The sequence below is a fragment of the Otolemur garnettii genome, unplaced genomic scaffold (assembly GCF_000181295.1).
Source record: "Otolemur garnettii isolate 467f Iridium unplaced genomic scaffold, OtoGar3 scaffold00127, whole genome shotgun sequence".
NCBI lineage: Eukaryota > Metazoa > Chordata > Mammalia > Primates > Galagidae > Otolemur > Otolemur garnettii.
Window position 1 is genome coordinate 3,327,307 of NW_003852522.1, and position 12,730 is coordinate 3,340,036.

The window sequence follows — 12,730 nt, forward strand, 5'->3', positions numbered from 1 at the left end:
AAAAAAAAAAAAAAAAAGAAAAGGTTCACAAGAATGGCTGTGTTTTGCTACTAAGAAAACCAAAAAGAAACAAAATAGAACCCAGAATGGGGCCTGACTGGAAGGGAGTCACTGCATGTTCTAGAACATCTCCGAGTTTTCTATCATGCACATGTGTTTCCAATTCCCCAAAATCACCTGTTTAAAAAAAATGGAGTAACTAGTTGGGTGCCACAGCTTTGTGGTTAGCGCACCAGCCCCACAAACCAGGGCGGTGGGTTTGACCTTGTCTGGGCCTGATTAACAACAACAACAGAAAACAACAGAGTAACTCATAGCTGTTAAGCACTCACTATATGAACTTTCCATGGATTAAGCCATTTAAGTATGACAAGATCCAACAAGATAGGTCTATTAGCTCCACTTTACAGATGTGACAGAGGCCCGGAGGTTGGACACTACCCAAGGTCACACAGCATCTGAGAGGTGGGAACACGGATTCAAACCCATGGCAGCTGAGCTCCCTGACCACCAGGCTACCTGGGTGGATGCGACTAAAGTGGATGCCTCCGGCAACACTCTCAGCCAGGGCCAGGCTTTGAACTACTGGTGTTTGTGTGTGCTGTACTATGACTGTGCTTTGAGCGTGTCTTGTCTGAGGTGCCAGGCACCATGAGGACAATGGTGATGTCCCAGAAGCCAGCATCATCCAGTACAGACAAGGGACATTTAGAGCCTCAGAAGAACATGAGGCGAGTATGATGCCTAAGGGAATACTGAGAGCTCCAGGCTCAGGCAGGAGAAGGCCTTGTTCTGGGGCTGAGGTTACAGCGGCGAGTCAGAATGACAAAGAGAGAGCACAACCAAGGAGGCCAAGGAGGCAGAGACTCTGAGGTCAGAGTTGGGCAGGTGTGTGGGGCCCCAGGGCAGTAGCATCCACCTTCAGACTGGACAGCCCCCCCCCCAAAACCTCCCAGGAGCTCAGTGAGGCGGGCCTGGCCCATAGGTCCTGCTAGAACACAGGTCTCAGGCCTCTCCAAAACCACCTCCCAAGCAGCTCTGCCAGGAACGCTGTCCACCTTGCTGGAAGTGACTTTAAGCCTCAGTTGTCTGCTTCCTCCTCCCCAATCCCAGATACATTCAGTGGGTCAGGCAGCTGTGTGGCCCGGCTCAAGTCATTTCACCCTGCCAGAGCCTCTATTGCTGAGCTCTAAAATAGGCCACCTCTCCCTGGAAGAGGAGGAGGGCTCCAAGAAGGTAACAGGCAACAGGGAGGGAGAAGTACAGCTAGGAAGTGGTGCCCCATCTTGCTGGGGAGACAGGATAGTTTCTGAATAGATCAGAAGCCTGGATTATTTATTTTCTCTCTTTTCAATAGAGTACAAGGCCCCAGTGGGAGCTCTGTGACTTTCACCTCCCATAAGGGTAGGGATAGTCAGGGCTACGTGCAGGGACAACCCAGGGCCCAATCTCCGAGGCCTTCCCAGGGAAGGGAGAACAAACAGATAAGTGAGCAGAAGGTGACTCAGCAGGTGATCCTAAGCTGGTCTAGGGGCCAGGCCATACTGTACTTGAGCAGCCTGGAGATGGTGGAGGCCGGCCAAAAGCCCCAGGCAGGGATCTCTTCCTCATCACCATATGTCTATGGGTTCATTTGGGCAGTTTCTCAAAGCCTGAATGTGGCTGGGTAGACTCATAAAGTGCCATAGGCAGATGAGCATGGTGCTGGCATTGGCCATAAGAATAGCCCTCAGCAGGTTTCATATACTCCAGGCCCCTGTCCACACCTAGCCCCTTCTTCCCCCAGGGCTCTTGGAGGGCCTTCTGTCAGGCCAGTTGTAACCCCATCTTAGGGGTCATCTCCTCAAATCCACCCGAAAGGGAAGGTGCCAGGGGCTAATAGCCTCATTTCACAGATAGGAAGACTAAGGCTCAGAGTTTCAAGATTTGTTCAAGCTCCTCAGCAAGGGAGGAGCAGAGCCCAGACAGGAAGGCAATGGGACACTACAGAGGCATATTCCCTAGTCACCCTCACCCACCCACGGGCCTCCTTTGTGGTTTTGCTAGAGCAGAAATGCAGCTCCATACTCAGCCATGGACCTCCACGTGAGACACACACACATCCCTAAGACCCTACCCAGGCCCTGCCTCACACCAGATGCCTATTGGCTCCTTCCCACAATGTCCATTGGTCACCTGGCATGGACACACAGCCCACACTCAGTGACCTAAAGCAGATGCCATGCATCCTGTGGTGCAAGGGGCAAGCAGGGGAGCATGTCCCTAACTCAGGCTGCACACCTCGGGTTTCTCCCATGCTGTCCAGCAATAAGCACTGGTGGCTTCACCTCCAAATGGAGCCTGAATCCACCCACTTCCCCCTCCATCCAAGGCTGTCAGCAGGCCCCATTGTCACCTGCCTAGACCAGTGTAGTTGCACCCCTCCCCCCAGTCTGTCCCTCCAGAGCAGGCACAGAGCACCTGCATACACCAAGTCAGCACATTTTCCTCTTTTATTTATTTATTTATTTTTTTGAGACAGAGCCTCAAGCTGTCCCCCTGGGCAGAGTGCCGTGGCATCTCAGCTCACAGCAACCTCCAACTCCTGGGCTCAAGCGAGTCTCCTGCCTCCGCCTCCCAAGTAGCTGGGACCACAAGCGCCCGCCACAACGCCCGGCTATTTTTTGGTTGCAGCCATCATTGTTGTTTTGGCGGGTCCGGGCTGGGGATTCGAACCCGCCACCTTAGGTGTACGTGGCTAGCGCCTTAGCCGGTTGAGCTATAGGCGCCGAGCCCATTTTCCTCTTTTATTATGAGCCATCCCAGGGCTCCCACCTTATTCAGGGCCAAAGTTCAAGTCCTCTCTGTACCCCACCAGGCCCTGCATGACCTGCTGCCCCCACCCTGTCACCTCCCCCTACTTATCCCTGGGCTTGCTCTGCTCCAGCCACACCAGCCTCCTCAGTGTTTCCCAAATACACGTGAAACACCTCACCCTCTCACTCAACACCCTGCTCAATTCTCAATGCCACTCCTAACTGACACTTCTTAGTTTCCTGATTCATTCACACGCTGTGTGTTCCTGCTCCCACTTCACAACCCATTAGATCGTCAGCCTCAGGGAAATAGGGGCTCCTGTCTAGCATGTTGGTGGCTCTCTCCCCAGCACCCAATACAGAGCCAGGCATGAGGCAAGTGACCAAAGCTGGTAAAATGAAGAATCAAATCCGCCATTGTGCAGATGAGAGACTGAGGCTTTGACTCTGCCTGCAGGGTTATATCTCACCCACTCCAGCTTTTTACAACATTCCTGGCCAGCAGCTCCTCCCTCCCTAGGAATCCTGTCCCTCCCAGACAGAGCCCAGCCCTTGGCACTTAGCATTAGTGTCACCTACTCCCTGGTTTCATCTGAGGGACAGGCCAGACTGGCACCAAAAGCAGGAAGTGGCCTGTGGTAATTTGTGGTTGTGGCTCTGGGACTCTCCAAACCCTGTTGCAATACAGATACCATCATTTCCTTTCTGAGCAGGTTGGGTCAACTTTTGGTGCCTCAATTTCTCCATTTGTTAAGTGGAGATGAGATGTCACCTGTCCCAGGGAATTGGAACGGTTTGCAGAAAGAATACCCCCATCCAATAAAAATAAAAACACATGAGAGTAGAATCACAACCTTCCTCTACTCATAACCTTGAGGGCTCCAAAGGGCTCCCATAGCCCTGTTATCCCCCTGCCCTAACTCTCTCCCTCCCTGTTCCTCCTCAAGGCCTTTGTACATGCCAGTCACATGCCTGGAGTGACCTTCTCCTCCAAGCATTTCAACAATCCTTGCTCCCTGTGGTTTTCTAGGCCTCCACTCAGAAGCCACCTCCTTAGAGAGAGGCCTGGCTGTCCCCTGTTTATCCCCACTCCCAGGGCAGCTAAAGGCAGAGGTGATAGCTGCTTTCTCCCCAGTACCCAGACTGCAGATGCACAGCAGACATTCCCACATTTGACAGCTCCCTGCAGCAACCCATCATTACCAGGGAACCGGCTAAATCAATCTTAGGAACTAGTCTGGGAAGCCATCTAGGCTGTAGTGCTAAAAAGCCAAGTGCAATGAGCATACTAGTGTATACCTGCAGGATGATATCCTCCAATTTGGCGTCACAGCTCACAGCAACCTCAAATTCTTGGGCTTAAGCAATCCTCTTCCCTCAGCCTCCATGTGAAACACCTGCCCCCATGTGAAACACCTCCCCATCTCACTCAACACCCTGCTCAATTCAAGCATTCCAGGCACCCACCGTAACACTTGGATATTTTTTTGAGATGGGTCTGGTATTTGTTTTCTACAGACAGTCTCACTCCATCACCTAGCCTGAGCTGGAGTGCAGTGGCACAAACATAGTTCACTATATCCTGGAGCTCCCAGGCTCAGTTGAGCCTTACCCTCCCCCTCCAAGTGGCTGGGACTACAGGCATGTGTAGTCACCATACTGGGCTATTTTCTTTTTCTTTTTTCCTTAACTGTCGCCCTGGGTAGAGTGCTGTAGCATCACAGCTCACAGCAACCTCCAACTCCTGGGCTCAAGCAAGTCTCCTGCCTCAGCCTCCCAAGTAGCTGGGACTACAGGCGCCCGCCACAATACCCAGCTATTTTTTCGTTGCAGCCATCATTGTTGTTTGGTGGGCCTGGGCTGGATTTGAACACGCCAGCTCAGGTGTATATGGCTGGCACCTTAGCCACTTGAGCCACAAGTACTGAGCCAACACTGGCTATTTTCTAATTTGGCTTTTTTTTGAAACGGAGTCTCCAGGTGTCACCCTGGGTAGAATGCTATGGCATCATAGCTCACAGCAACCTCCAACTCTTGGGCTCAAGCAATCCTCTTGCCTTAGTTTTTCCATGTTTAGTAGAGATGGGGTCTTGCTTTTAGCTCAGACTGGTATTGAACTCCTGAGCTCAACCAGTCCACCCACCTCAGCCTCCTAGAGGTGTGAGCTACCATGCCCAGCCAATTTTCTAATTTTTTTGTCCAGGTAGGGCATCTCACTATGTTGCCGAGGCTGGAGTTCCTCCCACCTCAGCCTCCCAAAATGCTGGATTCACAGGCGTGAGCCATCCTGCCCAGCCTAATCTGGGGTTATTCTACTCATGTTCACGTTTCTTGCCTGTGTATGAATATCAGGCTTGATAGAGGCCATTCGAGGAGGGGTAACGGAAAACTTCACTTTATAGTTTCCAACGTGATTTGAATTTCAGTCTTTTATAGCATTTTTTATAACTTTGACAACTTTCATCGCAGGCAAATATTTACCTTATAACTTCTCAGTTGTACTGAGAGGCTCCAAAGTAACTGTCTGGCCAAGTAGCATTTTCAAGGGTGACAGGGAAATGACTCCAATTTGGAAAACCAGAACTCCCAACTGTACCCTACAAGGCTGCACTCAATGTAGTCCCAACTTAGCCACATTGCAGAGACACCCTGCATTCCCTGCCTGGTCCTGCTGCTGGCCATCTGTGTGACCTTGACAGCAAAATTTCTCCTGTCCAGGCCAGGTGCCCTGCTCTATAAAACAGGGTTGTGATAGTGTTGGGGGTTAGGAGTGAAGATGAGTAGGGGATACAAAGTGAATTCTCACCACCTCTGCAGACCTTAATCATGCACCACATGTGAATTTCCAGCTCAGCATTTGTCCCCACCCTGAGGGCCCAAGTAAACCATTGAGGCACCCCTGAGAGGTCCTAGTGTTCCAGAGCTAGCCTCTGAGTGGGGCCCTTCCCTTCCAGGAGAGTGGATAGTGCCCTCTCCCAAACATCTCCCCTATCCTCCGTGTCAGAACCTCTCCAAGCATGAGGAAGCCATACCACAGAAAACAGCCCAGGACCACCTAGACCACAGTGTCGCACACTTTTCCTTCCCCCCATCCCACCCGAAAAGCTCCCCTCACAGCAGTTGCCTTTCAACACACCCAGAAGCTTCTTCCCCCTCCTTCTGGCTCCACCCTATGTCCTGAGGTGAGGTCCCATTGGGCTGGGGCCTCCCTCAGTCTCTTATTCCCGCCTCTGAGCCTGCCCCATGGGCTTTTCAAACAAAGTCAGGTCACACTTGCAATGTGCTTAAAATCCCACCCATGTTTTCCACTGCCCTTGGAACAAAGTCCTGAAACCCTGCTTCCTCCCAGTGACCCTCAAGCACCTGACATTCCCAGTTCCTTCCTGTGGCTTCAGTCACATTCAGCCCCTCAATGTGCAACAACTCAGTAGGCACATTCCTGCCCCATGGCCGACACTTCCACCTGGACAGCTCTGCCACCAGATGCCCACATGGTGACCTCCACTCTTCCTTCAGATACTGGCTTTGAAGATAGGAAGGCAAGTCTCAAGTTCCTTACAGGGACTATTTGGCAAGCAGATCTTTGGGTAAAGAGTCTGCAACCCACAGCCTCACCGTGTGACCACTGCAAGGGTCAATACTTTTCTGGAATTCAGTTTCTTTGTCTGTAAAGTGGGGCTAATAACAGTGATGACCCACAGGCTAGAAGGATGAGTCACAGGAAGTCCAGGGCCTGGCATATACAGGGTGCCATTCCATAGGACTGGTTCATGAAAGTGACAGAGGGGATTATGATGTCAGCTCCTATTAGCACTTAGACCAGCAGTTCTCAACCTGTGGGTCGAGACCCACAGGAACTGTATTAAAGGCTTGCAGCATTAGGAAGGTTGTGAACCACTGACCTAGACAAACACAAATCTTCCTTCAAATAGCCTTTCCTGGGGCACCTGGCAATCTCATGCTAAATCTGTTTCCTTTCCAATATAGCAGCCTACTTCAGGAGATCTCCCCTAAACATAGATAGCAGAGGCACAAGGCTGCCAACCCCCAAGGCTCTGATAGGAGGCAGAAACTAGAATCAAACTAAAAATGGACCTTATGTGAACAACTGGCTTAGTAGGACCAGGCCAGACCTAGGAATACCGTGCAGCCATAAAAAGCAAAGCAAGGGAAAAATGGGCAATCAAGCTATGATAGTTGGAAACCTCACTACCTCCCTTTTAATAATGGATGGAACAACCTAACAAAAGATAATAAAGAAACAGAAAATATGAACAATACCATAAACCAGTGGTTCTCAACCTGTGGGTCACAGAATTCCAAATGCCCTACCGAGTAGGACGAGGGAAGGGCAGACCTCTGAGACGAGAGAGAGACCAGGAACTATCACTGGGCAGCCGTGTAACGGGCATGGTCGGTCTGCAGGATCAACCCCCAGATCTAAAGAACAGAGGGAGATATTCAACAAGACTTGGCTCTAGGCTCGGCGCCCGCGGCTCAAGCAGCTAAGGCGCCAGCCACATACACCTAAGGTGGCGGGTTCGAATCCAGCCAGGGACGCCAAACAACGATGGCTGTAACCAAAAAATAGCCGGGCGTTGTGGCGGGCGTCTGTGGTCCCAGCTACTTGGGGGGCTGAGGGAGGAGACTCACTTGAGCCTAGGAGTTGGAGGTTGCTGTGAGCTGTGATGCCACAGTACTCTACCCAGGGGGACAGCTTGAGGCTCAGTCTCAAAAAAAAATAAAATAAAATAAAATAAAAATAATAACCCCCCCAAAATAGACCTACAGTTTCAATATAACCCCTATCAAAATCCCAACACTGTTTTCTGCAATAATTGACAAACTAGCCCTAAAATTCATGTGGAATACAAAAGATGTAGAATAGCCAAACCAAGCTTGAAAAATAAGAAGTGGGAGGATTCACCCTGAGCAGTGGCTCATGCCTGTAATCCCAGCACTCTTGGAGGCTGAGGTAGGTGGATTACTTAAACTCATGAGTTGGAGACTAGTCTCAGCAAGAGTGACACCCTGTCTTTACTAAAATAGAAAAACTAGCTGGGCATCCTGGCTGGCACCGTAGTCCCAGCTACTCAGGAAGCTGAGATAAGAATAAGGCTTGGGCCCAAGAGTTTGAGGTTGCTGTGAGCTATGAAGAGAATGAGACTCTGTCTCACTAAAAAAAAAGTTGGAGGGGGCAGCGCCTGTGGCTCAGTGGGTGGGGCACCAGCCCCAATACCGAGGGTGGCGGGTTCAAGCCTGGCCCCAGCCAAACTGCAACAGAAAAATAGGCGGGCATTGTGGTGGGCGCCTGTAGTCCCAGCTACTCAGTAGGCTGAGGCAAGAGAATCGCCTAGGCCCAGGAGTTGGAGGCTGCTGTGAGCTGTGTGATACCACGGCACTCTACCCACTCTTCTGAGGGCGATAAAGTGAGACTCTGTCTCTACAAAAAAAAAAAAAAAAAAGTTGAAGGATTTACAATTTCTTTTCTTTTCTTTTCTTTTTTTTTTTTTGAGACAGAGCTTCAAGCTGTCCCCCTGGTAGAGTGCTGTGGCATCACAGCTCACAGCAACCTCCAACTCCTGGGCTCAAGTGAGTCTCCTGCCTCAGCCTCCCAAGTAGCTGGGACCACAGGCGCCCGGCTATTTTTTTTTTTTTGGTTGTAGCCGTCATTGTTGTTTGGCAGGCCCAGGCTGGATTCGAACCCGCCACCTTAGGTGTGTGTGGCTGGCGCCTTAGCCACTTGAGCCACAGGCGCCGAGCCTTCTTTTTTTTTTGAGACAGAGTCTCATGATCCTATCCTTGGTAGAGTGCCAGGGTGTCACAGCTCAAAGCAACCTCAAACTCTCGTGCTTAAGTGATTCTCTTGCCTCAGCCTCCCAAGTAGGTGGGACTATATAGGTGCCTGCCACAAAACCCAGCTATTTCTTTGTTATAGTTGCCATTGTTGTTTAGGTGGCCTGGGCCAGGTTCAAACCCAAGAGCCTCGGTGTACATGGCCAATGCTATGTGCTATGGGCGCTGATCAGAGGTTCATAATTTCTAATTCAATACTTACTACAAAATTACAGTAATCTAGGTGCTGAAACAGGTTAGAGACATTATAAATCAATAGGTAAGAATTGAGAGTCCAGAAATATGCTCTCATGTTTATGGCCAACTAGTTTTTTTTTTTTTTTGAGATAGAGTCTCACTATGTCACCCTTGGTAAAGTGCTGTGGCATCACAGCTCACAGCAACCTCAAACTCTTGGGCTCAAGCAATTCTCTTGCCTTAGCCTCCTAAGCAGCTGGGACCACAGTGCCTGCCACAAATGGCAGGCTATTTTTTGTCTGCAGTTGTCATTGTTGTTTAGTGGGCCTGGGCCGGGTATGAACCCGCCACCTTTGGTGGATGTGGCTGGTGCTGTAACCACTGTGCTACAGGCACCGAGCTGGCCAACTGGTTTTCATCCAAGGGTGCCAAGATCATTCAACGAGGAAAAAATAATCTTTAACTTACAAAGCAATAGTAAGGAGACAAATAACACAATTTAAAAAAAAGAAGAGGGGGAGACACCTGTGGCTCAGTGGGTAGGGCACCAGCTCCATATACTGAGGGTGGCGGGTTCAAACCTGGCCCCAGCCAAATTGCAACAAAAAAATAGCCAGGCATTGTGGTGGGTGCCTGTGGTCCCAGCTACTCAGGAGGCTGAGGCAAGAGAATCATCTAAGCCCGAAGGCTGGAGATTGCTGTGAGATGTGTATGCCTCGGCACTCTATTCTACTAAGGGCGATAAAGCGAGACTCTGTCTCTACATTTAAAAAAAAGGGGGGGAGAGGATTTGAAAAAACATTTCTCCAAACAGATATACAAACAGCCAATAAGCACATGAAAATCTCATTAGTTACTAGGGAAATGCAAAAAATCTCAATGAGATAAATATTCCTTTCATACCAACTAGGAGTCCAAAATCAAAATAACAGAAAATAACAAGTATTGCTGAGGATACTGAGAAATTGGAATCACCATAGTGCTGGTGAGAATATACAAAGGTACAGCCACTTTGTGAAATTGTGGCAATTTCTCAAAAGGTTAAACATTAGGGTTACAAGACTGGGTGCAATGGCTCACTCCTGTAATCCTAGCACTCTGGGAGCCAAGGCAGGTGGATTGCCTGAGCTCAGGAGTTTGAGACCAAGTGCGAGACCCCATCTCTAAAAAATAGCCAGGCATTGTGGTGAGCACCTGTAGTCCCAGCTACTTGGGAGGCTGAGGCAAAAGGATTGCTTAAGTCCAAGAGTTGGAGGTTGCTGTGAGCTGTGACACCATGGTACCGTACTTAGTGCAATAAAGTGAGACTCTGTCTTAAAAATAAATAATTAAAAAAAAATTTAGGGTTACCATATGACTCTGCAATTCCATTCATATGTATGTACCCAAGAGAAATGAAAATGTGTCCACACAAAACCTTATAATACACAAATATTCTTACCAGCATTTTTTTTGATAGTACAGAATTGTTTAATATGAATAAAAAGGTCTGCTTAAAGCACCCCTCTGCTGCATACCCAGTACAGAAAAAGGCTTCTACAAAGTTAACACTCTTTAGTAAGAAGTAGCAGAAATACCCATAGCTCAGTAGTTAAGGCGCTGGCCACATACACCTAGGCTGGTGGGTTTGAACCCTGCCCGGGCCTGCTAAACAGCAATGATAATTATAACTAAAAAAGAGCCGGGCATTGTGGCAGGTGCCTGTAGTCCCAGCTACTTGGGAGGCTGAGGCAAGAAAATTGCTTAAGCCCAAGAGTTTGAGGTTGCTGTGAGCTGTGACACCATAGTACTCCACCAAGGGTGACATAATGAAACCGTCTCAAAAAAAAAAAAACAAAGAAGCAGAAATAGTCTGAGGCCCTGAGACTAGCTTGGCCAGTGGGGTAAAGGCAGTCATGACTTCCTCTCTGCAGGTCAAGTCCATAATAACCTGAGCTCTGCTCTCCTTTTATGCAGAGGCCCATGGGTAAGTGTCCTAGATGATGAAGCCAAATCAGGGACAACCAAAGTAGTGCAAGGATATAGATGGCTACAGGTCATGGTGAAAATGTCACCCCCAGGGCCGGGCGCAGTGCAGTAATCCCAGCACTTTGGTAGGCTGAGGCAGGCGGATTGCCTGAGCTCATGAATTGGAGACCAGCCTGAGCTAGACTGAGACCCTGCCTCTAAAAATAGCCAGGCGTCATGGCGGGTGCCTATAGTCCCAGCTACACAGGAGGCTGAGGCAAGAGAATCACCTGAGCCTAAGAGCTTGAGGTTGCTGTGAGCTATGATTTCACAGCGCTCTACACTGGGTGACAAAGTGAGACTCTATCTCCAAAAATAATAATAATGAAAATGTCACCCCCAAAGAGATCGTCTTGCTGGAACCCCTGGTGGCAACCAAGACTGCATGGCAACACTGACCCCTGAATAAGAGTTCCACTACCTGCAAAGTGCCAACTGTTTTTGCCAAACACCAAGTTATGTCACTTTCTTCCTTTCTGTATGTTTGATGCAGCCCTGGCCAAACCAGCCCCCTAGAATGGGGGATTAGCTGAGTGGGGTGTCAGCTGAGTGGAGTATCATGGTCTCCAGGTGGCCTTTCCTCTCTGCTTCTACACAGCGATTTCCAACTGTGGCTGCCTTCTTCACCAGCACTCAAGGGAGTTGCCAAGGAGAAGATCGCATCCTGCCACCTGCTGTAGAGGGAATCTCCAGGCCCAGCTCACCCATGAGGAGCCACATGACATCATCACACTTCCTGTGAAGCTTCAGGGCAGCCGGGTCATCCTTCAGGGTCCACTGAAAGTTCACAATGTAGAGTCTGGGCCACTGGCTGGGGGGTTTGGTCATGCATCAGAGGCTCAGGTACTTCCTTAGTACCTTCAAGCTGGACCCTATACACAGGATCATGTCTGCTTTGCTGGCAGCCTTGGTCGCTGCCGCCCAGTTCATAGGCTGCCCCAACATCCCCCTCTACCCAAAGTGCACAATGGTGTCCTGAAGCTAGCTCCCATACTTGTGGGCTGGTGTGTGTGGAAGACGGTACGCTCTGTGACATCAAATATGCGAATGTACTTCCTGTTAGGACACAGAGGGTACAGACTTCAATGTACATGTTCCCATGGAGCTCCGAAAGGACTATTCCCCACAGGCCGCTTCTCAGGTGGCACCCGTCACAGTTGTTTTTTGTTTTTTGGCCGGGGCTGGGTTTGAACCTGCCACCTCCAGCATATGGGACCAGTGCCCTACCCTTTTGAGCCATAGGCGCCGCCCCGGTCTAAGTTCTGAGATAACACATGCTGCACCAGCTTCTACTCATTCCAATGGGCAATGCTCATGATGTGAGGGTCGGCTCAGCCTCACTCAGGTCAGTAGCACTGACACTTCCTCCTTTCTGAAGCAGTGTCCAGACTCCATTAAGGCCCCGGTAATCTGAGATAGAGACTGACATGCTGATCCCCGTGCCAGGACAGACAACCAAGTATTTGGCATTGTGGACTGTGCCAGCCAGCTCCCAGACTTTCCTCTGCAGCTCCTGGGGTCATCACACACCCCCTCCAGCCACCAGCTCTGGCCCTGCAGCTATGTCACCAGGTACTCGCTCTCCTCGCTTTTGGCCAGCAGCCAGTCCTCCTCGGTGCTGCACTTCTCCGCCGCTCCTTCCCCAGTCTCTGGACCCACTCTGCCGCCTTCTGCTCCAAGGGGCTCAGATCCCGAACTGTCATTGCTCCCCCTACAGCAGCATTATTCCTAAGAGCCAAAAGGTGGGAACAACCCAAATACCTATCAATACCAGGCGTAGTAGCTCCCATCTGTAATCCCAGCACTCTGGGAGGGAGGCCTCCAGATCACCTGAGTTCACAGATTCAAGACCAGCCTTAACCAGACTGAAACCCCATCTCAAAAAAAAAAAAAAA

General features: G+C 50.0%; 1 protein-coding gene and 1 pseudogene across 7 annotated transcripts in view; both read right to left on the reverse strand.

Moving 5' to 3' along the window:
• Positions 1-12,730, reverse strand: part of DNM2 (dynamin 2) — a 96,607-nt gene that overhangs the window by 58,745 nt on the left and 25,132 nt on the right. The gene's annotated exons all lie outside the window — the stretch shown is intronic.
• On the reverse strand, positions 11,197-12,625 carry LOC105887802 (annotated as a pseudogene).